The sequence below is a fragment of the Chiloscyllium punctatum genome, chromosome 45, assembly GCF_047496795.1.
Source record: "Chiloscyllium punctatum isolate Juve2018m chromosome 45, sChiPun1.3, whole genome shotgun sequence".
Lineage (NCBI taxonomy): Eukaryota > Metazoa > Chordata > Chondrichthyes > Orectolobiformes > Hemiscylliidae > Chiloscyllium > Chiloscyllium punctatum.
In genome coordinates, this window is record NC_092783.1 from 28,977,422 (window position 1) to 28,990,100 (window position 12,679).

Genomic DNA, 12,679 nt, shown 5'->3' on the forward strand with positions numbered 1-12,679 from the left:
GGGGCTGTGCATGAGCTGTATGTAGGTCAGACCAGGTAAGGATGGCAGTTTCCTTCCCTAAAGAACATTAGTGAACCAACCTGATCATCGTTAGAATCTTAATTCCAGATTTTATTTTGAAACTCTGAATACACAGACACAAAGAGACAGAAACAGACAGACATGAACATGCTTACTAAATAAAAGCAAATGACTGCGGATGCTAGAATCTGACACCAAAAAAGAGAAAATGCTGGAAAATCTCAGTAAGTCTGGCAGCATCTGTAAGGAGAGAAAAGAGCTGATGTTTCGAGGTTAACTGACCCTTTGTCAAAGCTAAACTTTTAGCTTTAACACAGGGTCAATTAGACTCAAAATGTCAGCTCTTTTCTCTCCTTACAGATGCTGCCAGACTTGCTGAGATTTTCCAGCATTTTCTCTTTTTTGATGAACATGTTTACATCTGCCATGGCAGGATTGCAACCATATGAACGGCACGGTAGCTCAGTGGTTAGCACCACTACCTCAGCACCAGGGACCCGGGTTCGATTCCAGTCTGAGGCGACTGTCTGTGTGGAGTTTGCACATTCTCCCCGTGTCTGCGTGGGTTTCCCCCGGGAGCTCCGGTTTCCTCCCACGGTACAAAGATGTACAGGTTAAGTGAATTGGCCATGCTAAATTGCTCAGAGTATTAGGTGCATTAGTCACTCTTCGGAGGGTTGGTGTGGATTTCTTGAGCCAAATTGCCTGTTTCCAGGGAATCTAATCTAATATCCCCAGAACATTACCTGTGTCTCTTGATTGATTAATAATCTAGAGAGAATATCAGTAGGTCATTGCCTCCCCTATGGATGTGTGTACGTGTGTGAGAGATAATGTGTGTGTGAGAGTCACAAGTGTGTGCATGTATGAGAGAGTCAGGAGTGTGAGAAAATCAGGTGTGTAAGACATAGTTGGGGATGGATGTGTGTTGTCTAAATCACAAGTGTGTGAATGAGAGAGTCGGAGTTGTGTATATGAATGAGAGCTGAGAGGATGTGTGTGTAACAGAATCAAGTGTGCGCATGAGAGCGTTGGGGCTGTGTGTGCGTGAAATAGAGAGAGAGAGTCGGTTGTGTGTGTATTTGTGTAAGAGTTGAAGTGCATGTGTTAAGAGAATCAGGGTGTGTATGTATGAGAGTGGTAGGACCGTGAGATAAACTGTGTGTTTGAGAGAGTCAGGAATGTGTGTGAGAGTTGGTGTGTGTTAGAGTCAGAGGTGTGAGTGTGTGCGCGTTTGAGAGAGAGAGAGTTGGGGGTGTAGATGTGTAAGTGTGACAGGGTTGGGTGTGTGTGTGTGTTATAGTCAGAGAGTTGGGCGTGTGCGTGTATGAGAGTTGGGAGTATGTGAGAATTGGAGGAGGAGGTGGTGTGTGTGCATGTGAGAGAGAGAGACTGTGGATGTGTGCGTGCATGCAGGAGAGTCAGGGAAATTGTGTGTGAGAGAGAAAGAGATTCGTTATATGCTTAAGTGATAGTGGGGGTGCGTGCATGTGTGAGAGAATGTGTGTCATATTTGTATGCGAGAGAGAATTTGGGGATGTGTGTTCATGTGTGAGACTCGGTGTGTGACTGTATGAGAGTCGTGAGTGTGTGTCAGAGAGTCGGGGCTGTATGTGTGAGAGATGGATCTGTGTGCTTGTGTGAGAGTCACAAATGTGTCACAGTTGGGTGGGGTTGTGTGTGTGTGTGTGTGTGTGTGTGAGAGAGAGAGAGAAGTTCCAGGTGTGCATGGGTGTGGGAGATAGGGAAGTGTGTGCATGTAAAAATGTCAAGGGTGTGCATGTGAGAGAGTTGGGTATGTGCGCATGTGTAAGTGTGTGTGCATGAGAGAGTCAGGGTGTGCATGTGTGAGAGTCAATGTGTCGGAGAGAGTCGGGTTATGTGTATGTGAGAGTCGGTCTGTCATTGTGAAACTTAGGGGTGTGTGTATGTAAGTGAGAGTCAGGGTGTATGTATGTGAGAGTCAGCGTGTATGTATGTATGTATGAGAGAGTCAGGGTGTATGTATGTGAGTTATATGTATGTCTGTGTGAAAGTCAGGGTGTGTGTATGTATGAGAGTTGTATGTATGTCTGTGTGAAAGTTGGGGTGTGCGTGAGAGAGCTGGGAGTGTGTATGTTGTTTCTATTTAAATCACACTCAACTTGAATCACACTCAGTTGAACCCGAACTACTCACTGTGTTAAAAGATTCTTTCTACACTTCAAATCTGTGCCCTTTGGTTCTGAATTCTTTTATAAGGGCAAACAGTTTCTCCCTATCTTCTCTGTGCAGACCGCTCGTAATCTGAAATTTGATCTCTGTTTAGCATTCTTCTGTCCAAAGAAAACCATTCCAACTCTCCAATCTTTCCTCATATCTGAAGGTTCTTACCTCTCTGAAAAACCTCTTCTGCACTCTGTATAATACGCTGTACACAATGCTCCAACTGTCCACTGCTTTCTGTAAATTCTGTCTATTCCCCTCTAAGTAAAACTTAGAATACTGTAAACATTTCTAGTCTGCCTGTTCAGGGATTTTATGACACACATCTGAAGCAGATGGAATGTGAACCCTGGCCTCCTGCACTGTATGCATCTTTAATAGCTCTCTATCTGTCCTATCACCACTAATATCTTATATTTATACACAGGTCTGTCTGCTCCTGCACATCCTTTAGACCTGTACCCTTGATTTTGTGCTAGTTTTCCAAGCTCTTTTTACCAAAATGTATCAGTTCACACTTCCCTGCATACAAATTTATATGCCATTTAGTTTCCTACTCCATCAACTTTGTCAATGTCATAGAGTCATAGAAATGTACAGCACAGAAACAGATTCTTTGGTCTAATTCAGTCATGCCGACCAGATACCCTAACCTAATCTAGTCCCATTTGCCATATCCCACTAAATGCTTCCTATTCATGTACCCATCCAGATGCCTTTTAAATGTTGTAACTGTACCAGCCTCCACCACTTCCTCTGGCAGCTCATGCCATACAAGCACCACTCTCTGCATGAAAATAATTGTGACTTATGTCCCTTTTAAATCTTTCCCCTCTCACCCTAATCCTATGCCCTCTGGTTCTGGACTCCCCCCAACTCAGAGAAAAGAACTCATCTATTTACCCTATCCATGCCCCTCATGATGTTACAAACCTCTGTAAGTCACCCCTCAGCCTCTGATGCTCCAGGGAAAACAGCCTCAGCCTATTCAGCCTCTCCCTCCAGTTCAAATCCTGCAACCTCGGCAACGTCCTTGTAAATTTTTTCTGAACCCTTTCAAATTTCACCGCATCCATTCTATAGCAAGGTGACCAGAAATGCACACAATATTCCAAAAGTGGCCTAACCAATGTCCTGTACAGCCGCAACATGACCTCTCAACTCCTATACTCAATGCTCTGAACAATAAAGGAAATCACACTAAACGCCTTGTTCACTATTCACCTCAAGCTCTCTTTGTTCAGCAACACTCCCCAGGACCTTACCATTAAGTGTATAAGTCCTGCCCTGATTTGCCTTTTGTAAATGCAGCACATGGCATTTATCTAAATTAAACTAAATTCGGTGCGGCTTGGTGGCTCAGTGACTCACAGCACCAGGGTCCCAGGTTCGATTCCAGCCTCGGGTGACTGTCTGTGTGGAGTTTGCACATTCTCCCTGTGTCTGTGTGGGTTTCCTCCGGGTGCTCCGGTTTCCTCCCACAGTCCAAAGGTGTGCAGGTTAGGTGAGTTGCCCATGCTAAATTGCTCATAGTGATAGGTGCATTAGTCAGAGGGAAATGGGACTGAGTGGGTTACTCTTCGGAGGGTCGGTATGGGCTTGTTGGGCCAAAGGGCCTGTTTCCACACTGGAGGGGATCTAAACTCCATCTGCCACTCCTCAGCTCATCAGCCCACCTAATCAAGATCCCATTGTACTCTGAATAACCTTCTTTGCCGTCCACGAAATCTGCAATTTTGGTGTCATCTACAAACGTACCAACTATATCTCCTGTGCTCACATCAAATCGTTTATGTAAATGACAAAAAGTAGTGGCTCCAGCTCCACTGATCCTTGTGGCACTCCACTGGTCACAGGCCCCCAGTCTGAAAAACAACCCTCCACCACCACCCTCTGTCTTCTACCTTTGAGCCAGTTCTGTATCCAAATGGCTAGTTCTCCCTGTATTCCATGTGATCTAACCTTCCTAACCAGTCTATCACGAAGAACCTTAACAAACGCCTTATGTCCATATAGATCGCATCCACCGTTCTGCCTGCATTAATCCTCTTCATTACTTCTTCAAAAAACTCAATCAGTTCAGAACAGCACGATTTCCCATGTACAAAGCCATGTTGACTATCCGTAATCAGTCCTTGCCTATATAAATACATGTAAATCCTGTCCCTTAGGATTCCCTCCAACAACTTGCCCAACACTGATGTCAGGCTCACTGGTCTATAGTTTCCCGACTTTTCCTTACCATCTTTCTTAAATAATGGCACCATGTTAGGTAACCTATCTTTCAGCACCTCACCTGTGACTATCAATGATTCAAATATCTTAGCCAGGGGTCAGCTTCCCACAGAGTTCTAGGGTACACCTGATCAGGTCCTGGGGATTTATCCACCTTCTTTGCATTCTAAGACATCCAGCACTTCCTCCTCTGTGATATGAACATTTTTCAAGATGTTACCATCTATTTCTCCAATCCTATGTCTTCCATGTCCTTTTCCACAGTAAACACTGATGCAAAATACTCGTTTAGTATCTCCCCTATCTCCTGTGGCTCCACACAAAGGCTGTCTTGCTGATCTTTGAGGGGCCCTATTCTCTCTCTGGTTACCCTTTTGTCCTTCATGAATTTATAAAAGCCCTTTGGATTCTCCTTAACCCTGTTTGCCAAAGCTATCTCAAGTCCCCTTTTTGCCCTCCTGATTTCCCTCTTCAGTATATTTCTACTCCTTTATACTCTTCTAAGGAGTCTTTTGATCCTTCCAGTCTAAACCTGACACATGTTCCTTGTTTTTGACCAAACCCTCAATTTCTCTAGTCATCCAGCATTCCCTATACCTACTAGCCTTGCCTTTCACCCTAACAGGAATATACTGTTTCTGGACTCTTGTTATCTTATTTTTTAAGGCTTCCTATTTTCCAGCCATCCCTTTACCTGTGCACATCCACATCCAATCAACTTTTGCAAGTTCTTGCCTAATACCATCAAAATTGATCTTCCTCCAATTTAGTACTTCAACTTTTAGATCTGGTCTACCATTTTCCATCACTATCTTAAATCTAATAGAACTATGGTCACTGACACCTCAGTCACTTGCCCTGCCTGATTTCCCAAGAGAAGGTCAAGTTTTGCACCTTCTCTAGTAGGTACATCCATGTACTGAATCAGAAAATATTCTTGTACACACTTAACAAATTCCTCTCCATCTAAATCTTTAACACCATGGCAGTCCCAGTCGATGATTGGAAAGTGAAAATCCTGTACCATAACCACCCTATTATTCTTACAGATAACTGAAATCTCCTTCAAAATTTGTTTCTCAATTTCCTGATGACTGGGGAGTGAGGGGGGTGTCTATAATGCGATCCCAATTAGGTGATCATCCCTTTCTCATTTCTCAGTTCCAGCCAAATACATATTCTCAGAAATATTCTCCCTAAGTACAGCTGTAATGCTATTCCTTATCAAAAACGCCATTGCCCCTCCTTTCTTGCACCCCCCCCTTTTTGTCCTTCCCATAGCATTTGTATCCTGGAACATTAAGCTGCCATTCTTGTCCATCCCCAAGCCACATTTCTGTAATTGCTATGATATCTCATTCCCATGTTCCTAACCATGCCCTGAGTTCATTTGTCTTCCATGTTAGACCTCTTGCATTGAAATAAATGCAGTTTAATTTACCTCGTTCTCTGCTTTGTTCCTGTCTCCCCTGAAGAAGGGCTCATGGCCGAAACGTCGATTCTCCTGCTCCTTGGATGCTGCCTGACCTGCTGCGCTTTTCCAGCAACACATTTTCAGCTCTGATCTCCAGCATCTCCAGTCCTCACTTTCTTCCCCCCTGATTTTTTGACTTGCTCTTTTTCCCAACTGTACCAACCTCAGACTGATCTCTTTCCTCGCTATCTCCCTGGTTCCCACCCACCCCCCACCTTACTAGTTGAAATCCTCCCAAGCAAATCTCCCTGTCAGTATATTAGTCCCCTTCCAATTCAGATGCAATCCATCCTTCTTGTACTGATCACTTCAACCCCAGAAGAGATTCCAATGATCCAACAATGTGAACCCTTCTCCCCTCCACGAGTTCCTTAGCTATGCATTCCTCAATTATCCTATTCCTACCCTCTCAAGCTTGTAGCAGTGGGAGTAATCCAGAAATTACTACCCTCTATTTCCTCCTTTTTAAATTCCTGCCTAACTTTCTGAATTCTCCCTTCAGAATCTCATCCTTTTTCCTTCCTATATTGTTAGTTCCAATATGTACAACAAGCTCCTGCTGGTCCTACTCCCCTTTGAGAACATTTTGTACACTCTCCGAGGTACCCTTGATCCTGGCATCAAGGAGGCAATACGCCATTCTGATTTCTCGCTGTTAGCCGCAGAAACATCTTATCGTGCCTTTGATGAGGGAGTCCCCTATCACAATCAATCACTTAGAACCCCACATACCTCTCATTACATTAGAGCCAGTCTTGATACCAGAAACTTGGCTGTTCGTGCTACATTCCCCTGAGAGTCCACTACCCTGTATATTTTCCAAAAATCTTGTTTAAGATGAGAATAGCCAGAGGAGACTCCTGCACTACCTGCCTCCCTCTCCTACCTTTCCTGGCAGTAACCCATCTACCTACTCGACTGTATCAGCGGTTTTTCTCCCTGTAACTGCCCATCACACCCCCAGCTCCTGCAAATTCCTCATTGCCTCCAACTGACCCATGCGATCTGATAGGATTCGCAACCAAACACACTTACTGCAGACATAATCCTGTTGGAGTTCTAAACTGCCCTCAGAGTTTACAGTTCTTCCAAGTTTCATATCATCTGCAAATTTTGAAAATTGCCTCATCCATATCAAGATCTAGACTTTTATAATAGGAAAAGCAAAAGTTCCAATACTGACCCCTGCGTAACTCCACTGAGAACCTTCCTCCAACGTGAAAAATTACTATTATTCATTTTTGTTTATCCCTTAGTCAATCTTGTGCTCAGTCTACTACTGTCCCATTTATTCTATGACATAGAACTCTCCCTCATGGGTCTGTGGTGTAGCACTGTACCAAATGCAGTCCTTGTAAATCACATCAATAGTCTTCCCTAATTAACCCTTTCTGTAACTCTTCAAAAAAGCTCCAGTAAATCAGATTCAATTTTCTCTTAACAAATTCATGTTATTCTGAATGATCCCATACCTTTCCATATGACTTTATTAATGATTGGTTTAGACGTTTGCCCACCACTGAAGTTAAAGTGACTGGTCTATAACTGGGGGGCTGATCTTTATAACTTCTTTTGAACAAGGGCGTAATGTTTATAATTCTCCAGTTCTCTGGTACCACCCCAGAATCTAGATTAGACTGAGAGATTATTGCCAGGAAGTCTGCAATTTCTACTTCTACTTTCTTCAGTATTCCTGCATGCCTCTCATTCAGTTTGATACCTTAACAACTGCGAAGCACCGACAGGTTATCCAATAGTTTCTCTATCAATTTTTAAACCCTACTAGTGACTGAGTTTCATCCTTTGACACCATGGTTTTGGTAGCATCAGGACTGAAGGAAAGTATTTTTATATCACCTCAGCCATCTATCATGTGTAAAAGTGTAAATGCCCTCTTTGGTCCCTAATATCATTCTGAAGTGTTTGTAGAAGAATTTGGGATTACTTTTATAATCCCTCTTTACTACTTAAATTTGCTTTCTAATCTCCCTTCTGAACCTTCTGAATGTGGGTGTATGAGAAATGGATGTGCGTAAGAAACCGGTATGTGTGTGTTTTAAAGTATGTGTGGAAGAGGGTTTCCTGTCTGTGGGTGTGGGAGAGAGTGAGATAGGTGCTATTGTTTGAAAGAGACACAGGGTCGGTGTTTGAGTATAGGTGATATGTTTCAGTGTGTTAGGATGGGTGTGTGAGAGAGAGAGAGCGCAAGCAACAGACGGTGTTTGTGAGAGATCGGGATTGTGCAAAATGGATAAAGCTGTGCTACACAGAAGGATGTGATGTGACCTGGGCTTGAAGTTAACCCTGTTCACTGTGAAGTCTCTTAGTGGCGATATTTTGAGTTATGAAAAGTGAATTTACAGAATGGAGTATATCTATTGTGTAGGCTGCCTTGGAAGCAGAACGATCTGACTCACTTTGTGCTTTGTTTCGACTGATTGCATTGTCCACAGACATTAAAAGGAAACCATTGAACCTTAACAATGAGCTGGAATGTCGAGAGGAATTTTGCGGATGACTTATTTTTGAAAATTAACTTTACATAACAAATTTGGAACCTGACCTGTGATAGACATGTGTGATATTTTGTACATTTTTTCTGCTCTTCAGAAGAAATATTAAGTAATTCTCTTAGCACTTGGAAAGTTTCAAAACAAAACATTGATGTGATTTCTTATTGGTTCCTGAGAACTGTTATTGGTCTTCTCCTACTGTAAACACAGTTAGAAACTGAGACAGGATATAGTCTCAGCCTCTTAAATGGGACTTTTTAAGTTAGTCTCTGTGTGTGGGTGTCAGTAACAAGGCTGACATTTACTGCCCACCTCAAGCTTCGAGAAGGTGCTGACGAGCTGACGTTTTGGATCAGTGCAATCCATGCTTGCCCAGTTGCTTCAAATAAAAGTTAAGATTCAACTGTGTTGATCTCAGCTTATGATAATATAGAGGCACATCTCCTTCCCCAAAGGGACATTAATAGCAACTACTGCTTGTGTTGGGATGTAAACTGTTGCCCAGGAAGGTTGTGGGACTGAGGGAAATTGCATAGAAGTTATTTTTAAAAAAGATGAAAATGTTCAGAATTGAGCAGTTGCTTGAATGGCAGGCACTATAGGTCAGTGAGCACAGAGAGCTCGGGTTTGATGTCCATAAGAGTGAAGTACCACAGGTTTACAGAGGATAGAATGAAGGCAGGAGGACAGTAGAGCAGTCCAGAGGTAACAAAGTCATGGATAAGATATTTGGTAGTGGATAAACCGAAATGGAGTGGAATTGGATGATATTACAAAGGTGGATAGGTGGTTTTTGTGAATTTATGGATATTTGATTAGCAGCTTACCTTAGGGTCAAATAAGGCATCAAAACTTTAGATAGCTTGGATCAGTCTTGGATGAACAGGGATGGAATTGGTAGGTAAGGAAGAGAGTTTGGATTGAGAACTTAAAACAATGGTTGTAGTTGTTACAAATTTTGTTTGCAGGATATGTTTGCTCTCCAAGACTGGATATCCAATTTATAGTTTAGCAACAGTGAAGGAGTGGAGAGATGGTGCTGAGGTACTGTAGGATATTGTCAGCATTGCTGTGAAAACTCAAAACATGCCTCATGATGATACTGCTGTTAAGACAGGGTGCTGATGAGAAATGGAAGCTAGGGACATTATACAGGATTAATGGTAGATCCTGGAAGGACAGGGCAGGATAAGAGCAAGAAGACAATTAAGCAAGAACAATCATACACAGAGCAGCAGTGGAGGGGAACAGGAAATACCACACAGAAAATGCTCCATACAGAAAAAGGAACCAGAAATAACAAGTTGTTTAATGTTCTAGAGACCGAGTCCAGGTGTTTCTTAAGGTAAACTTGCAGGTTGGGTTGGTAGTTAGGAAGGCAAATACAATGTTGTCATTCATCTCAAAGGACCACATTTAGAGGATATTGAGCAATTTTGGGGCCCATATCTCAGGAAGCATGTAGAACACACAACACAGAGAAGTACAGCACAGAACAGGCCCTTCGGCCCACGATGTTGTGCCGAGGATTATTCCTAACCTAAAATAAATTAACCTAACCTATGCACCCCTCAACTCACTGCTGTCCATGTGCAAGTCCAGCAGTCACTTAAATGACTCTGCTTCCACCACCACTGCTGGCAGCGTATTCCATGCATTCACAACTCTGTGCGTTAAGAACCTACCTCTGACGTTCCCTCTATACCTTTCTCCTAATATCTTAAAACTGTGACCCCTTGTGCCAGTCAGTCCTGCCCTGGGGAAAAGTCTATGGCTATTGACTCTATGCATGCCTCTCATTATCTTGTATACCTCGATCAGTTCACCTCTCTTCCTCGTTCTCTCCAGAGAGAAAAGTCCAAGCTTAGTCAACCTTGCTTCATAAGGCAAACCCTCCAGTCCAGGCAGATCCTGCTAAGCCTTCTTTGCACCCTCTCCAAAGCCTCTGTACAGTAGGGCGACTGGAACTGGACACAATATTCCAAGTGTGGTCTCACCACGGACTTGTAGAGCTGCAGCAAAACCTTGCGGCTCTTAAACTCAATCCCCCTGTTAATGAAAGCCAAAACACCGTATGCTTTCTTAACAACCCTATCACTTGGGTGGCAACTTTGAGGGATCTATGCACTTCAACACCAAGATCCCGCTGTTCCTCCACACTGCCAAGAATCCTGTCTTTAATCCTATATTCAGCATTCAGGTTTGAACTTCCAAAATGCATCACTTCGCATTTATCCAGGTTGAACTCCATCTGCCATTTCTCAGCCCAGCTCTGCATCCTCTATGTCGCACTGCAGCCTGCAGTAGCCCTCGACACTATCAAAGGCACCTCCAACCTTTGTGTCATCAGCAAATGTACTGACCTACCCCTCAACCTCCTCATCTAAATCATTTATAAAAACTACAAAGAGCAGAGGCCCAAGAACAGAGCCCTGTGGGACCCCACTCAACACTGACCTCCAGGCATCCATCTATAACCACTCTCTTCTGTCAGCCAGCCAATTCTGAATCCAGACAGCCAAATCTCCCTGTATCCCATACCTCCTGTCTTTATGAATGAGCGTACCATGGGGAACCTTATCAAATGCTTTTCTGAAGTCGATATGTACCACATCCACTGCTCGACCTTTGTCAACCTGTCTCATCACCTCCTCAAAGAACTCAATAAGATTTGTGAGGCATGACCTGCCCCTCACACAGCCATGCTGACTGCCTTTAATCACACTATGCTTTTCCAAATAGTCATAAATCCTATCCCTCAGAATTCTTTCCAAAATGTTGCTGACCACAGTTATAAGACTGACTGGTCCGTAATTGCTAGGGATTTCCCTATTACCCTTCTTAAAAAGAGGAACAACATTCGCCTCCCTTCAGTCCTCCAGTACGACTCCCGCGGAGAGTGAGGAAGCAAAGATCTTCGCCAGACAGTACTTCCCAACTCCTGTCTGATAGCGTCATAATTTCCTTTTCCCCAGTTAAATATCTACCCTCGCTAACTGCTCCTTTCCCTCTCCAAGGCTATGGTAAATGTGAGGCAGTTGTGGTCATTGTCACCAAAGTGCTCTCCCACCACGAGATCTGACACCTGTCCTGGCTCGTTGCCAAGCACCAAATCCAAAATGGCCTCTCCCCTCATCGGCCTGTCTACATACTGAGTAAGGAAACCCTCCTGAACCCACCTGACAAAAATGACTCCATCCAAACCATCTGCACTTAGGAGGTTCCAGTTGATATTAGGAAAGTTGAAGTCACCCATAACAACAACCCTGCTACTTCTGCAATTTTCCAGAATCTGCCCGCCTCTGCAATCTTCAATCTCTCTACTGCTATTAGGTGGGTTATAGAAATCTCCCAATGAGGTGGCTGTTCCTTTGCTGTTCCTAACTTCCACCCATACTGACTCAGTAGACAAACCTTCCTCAACAACCTTTGTTTCTGTAGCTGTGGTGCACTCTCTGATTAGCAATGCTACACCCCCTCTTTTCCCCACCCTCCCTGTTCTTTTTAAATGTTCTAAACCCTGGAACATCTAGCAACTATTCCTGTCCCTGTGAAACCCACGTCTCCGTTATGGCCACAACATCATAGTCCCAAGTACTGATCCACGCTCTAAGTTCGTCACTCTTATTTTGGACACTCCTTGCGTTAAAGCAGAACACCTTAACTGATCCCTTTGTTACATCACGTGAGAAACCTTCCTGATAGATTTAATACATCCTGTCACTGCCCCATCGACAACTACCCACCTCTCAGATATGTAGCTCTGATTCCCACCCCCCTGCCAAACTAATATAAACCCACCCGAACCACACAAACAAATCTCCCACCCAGGACATTTGTGCAACCCATCCTTCATGTACAGATCACACCTTCCCCAGAAGTTATCCCGATGGTCTAGATATCTGAAGCCCTCCCTCCTGCACCAGCCTCGCAGCCACGTGCTAAGCTGCACTCGCTGACTGTTCCTCACCTCACTGTCTCGTGGCAGCACCGGTAGCAAACCCAAGATCACTACTCTACTCGTCCTGCCCTTCAGCTTCCAACCTAACTCTCTGTAGTCACTTTTCAGATCCTTAATCCCTATCCTGGCTATATCATTGGTGCCAATATGTACCATGATTTCTGGCTGCTCACCCTCCCCCTTCAGAATCCTGTAAACCCGATCGGCAACATCCCGGACCCTGGCACCGGGGAGGCAATATACCTTCCGGGAGTCCCGTTCCTGACCACA